Source organism: Mandrillus leucophaeus, unplaced genomic scaffold (assembly GCF_000951045.1).
Source record: "Mandrillus leucophaeus isolate KB7577 unplaced genomic scaffold, Mleu.le_1.0 Scaffold629, whole genome shotgun sequence".
In the NCBI taxonomy this organism is placed as follows: Eukaryota; Metazoa; Chordata; class Mammalia; order Primates; family Cercopithecidae; genus Mandrillus; species Mandrillus leucophaeus.
Genome location: NW_012106797.1, coordinates 532,506 through 535,381, shown reverse-complemented (window position 1 = coordinate 535,381; position 2,876 = coordinate 532,506).

The window sequence follows — 2,876 nt, the reverse complement described above, 5'->3', positions numbered from 1 at the left end:
TCCTTGATTTTTTTCTCTATGCCTACTTTATTTTTGCTTTCTCCTCACTTGTACTCCCTCATTCCTTCCCTGATACTGTGAGGGACCATCTCAGGCCCCCTGAGAAGGAAGCTTTTGTTTAGAAAGTTATAGCACAATTTGTGCTGCCACTTAGCCACTTGAGAATTTCTAGCAGAAGTCTTATGGAGAGCATGACTTATTATAATTTGAGAGAGGTTCTTGTTTTATTTAACTTTATGGGAAAAACAATCATCAGGTCAGACCAGCACTTCTTGTGTAATGGGGATTTAGGCTCAACTGTCTGCATGTCTAGACTAAGCTTGGGACCCTATTTTTCCCCCAGGCTTCTTAGCTAGGTTTATTCCTCTTCCAGAAAGACTTTTATTGGTGCATACATGAGTTCTGTTTTCAATTGACACTAAACTAACAGAGCAGTCTACCAAGACAGGAGGAAGTCATGGTTTGTTTTTTTTTTCCTCTGATCTAAGATGAGCTGGCTGATGCTTCCTCTCACAAATGTCTTGTGTTTGTAAACACATGGCTGGGGCATAGACTCAAAATGAATGCTATAGCTTCCTTATGTCCTACACAAAGTATCTTGTTCTATGTATCAAAAAGTTGTGGCCAGGTAATTAGTAATGGTGTAATTGCTTTTTTTGTGGGTACATAATTATAATTTATGAGGCTTGCCTAACAAATCATATCCGTAAAAACTAACGACCTTCAGAAAACAGTAAAAATATGGGCCATTCGATAATCATTTACATACTACCAGTATGGACAAAAAAATTTAACCAAAGGAAGAACCTGAACTTACAGGAAGAATATTTCACTATTTAATGTGGAGATATTATTAATGAGGATACTCTATCCCTCAGATGTGTATCACTTTGGGAAAGAAAAAATATGGACTCTGAAATCAAAACCACAGTGAGAGTGCATCTCACACAAGTCAGAATGGCTAGTATTAAAAAGTAAAATAATAACAGATGTTGACAAGGTTGTGGAGGAAAGGGAATGTTTATACCCTGCTGGAGGGAATGTAAATTGGTTCAGTCACTATGGAAATCATAAGTTTGGTGAGTTCGCAAAGTTCTAAAAACAGAATTACCATTCAACCCAGCAAACCTATTTTTGGGTATATACCCAAAGAAATATAAATCATTGTACCGTAAAGACACATACACACGTATGTTCATCACGGCACTATTCACAGTAGCAAAGACATAGAATCAGCCTAAATGCCCATCAACAGTAAACTAGATTAAAAAATGTGGTCATATATGCCATGGACTACTACACATACATAAAAAGAACTAGATAATGTCCTTCGCAGCAACACGGATGGAACTGGAGACCATTATCCTAAGCAAACCAATCCAGCAAAAGAAAGCTAAATATTGCATGTTCTCACTTATAATTGGGAGCTAAACAATAAGAACATGTGGACGTAGAGAGGGGAACAATAGACACTGGAGCCTACTTGGGGGTGGTGGGTGGGGATTAGGAGAGGATAAAAAAACTACCTATCGAGTACTATGCTTATTACTTGAGTGATGAAATAACCTGTGCATCAAACCCCCATGACACACAGTTTACCTATGTAACAAACTCATACATGTACCCGGATCCTAAAATGAAAGTTTTAAAAATGGTTGAAAAGGTAAGTTTCATGCTTACGTATTTTACCACTGAATTTTTAAACTAGAAAATATTATAATTTTACCTTAAAAAAATGTGGTATATATACACAATGGAATACTATTTGGCTATAAAAAAGAACAAGATCATGTCCTTTGCAGCAACATGGATGGAGCTGGAAGCCATTATCCTAAGCAAACTAATGCAGGAACAGAAAGCAGAATACCTCATGTTCTCACTCATAAGTGGGAGCTAAACATTGAGTACAAATGGACGCAAATAAGGAAACAACAGACACCAGGGCCTACTTAAGGGTAGAGTGTGGGAGGAGGGTGAGGATGGAAAAGCTACCTACCGGGTTCTATGCTTATTACCTGGGTGACGGAAAAATCTGTACACCGAACTCCCATGACACACAATTTACCTATAGAACAAACCTGTGTGTGTACCCCTGAACCTAAAATAATTTTTTTAAAAAATCAAAAATGCAGACCTTGTATGGGAATTTTGTTAGCAATTTCAATTTTCAGTCTCTGTCCCTGCCAAGTTTCTTCAAGGTAAATCAGTTAGTCATTCACAAACAAATATTTACTGGTCAACTTTATGGGCATAGCACTTTGTTAAGTAGAGAAACTTGTTATTATGGAACTTAAAAAAAAAAAAACTTGCATCAAATCACTATAATGCAAAATAGAAAATAATAAGTGCCATTAAAGAATTATATAATATATTACAGGAATTCAAAAAAAGTAAAAGATGTATTCTTCCCAGTGGAATTAAAGAAGTTCTCACGGAGGAGTGTGTTTGAGCTGAGCCTTGAATGATGGTTACACATTTACTTTTCATATTATAAATAACAGTTTCAGAATAGAAAAACTATCCGCCATTGATATCATTAGTAAGAATAGTTTAAAACACATTTTAATGCCCTCTCCTCATTCTCCTATTTTTTAGACTTATACCCACATTATCAGAGGATATGCCCATTATATATCATAATCTTTTCCTTTTAAGCCTTATATTTGTAAAAACCATGTGTTTCATAGTCACCACAAGTCCCTAAGTCAATGTCTCATTAGCTACTTTAGCTGTCTGAAGCTCTTTTTCTAATAGATCCTTCAGGAAGGGCTCATAGGAACAATATTCCCTGAATTCTTAAAAGTTGAATATTAAGTCAAGTGTGGCAGCTCACACCTGTAATCCCAGCACTTTGGGAGGCCGAGGCAGGCGCATCA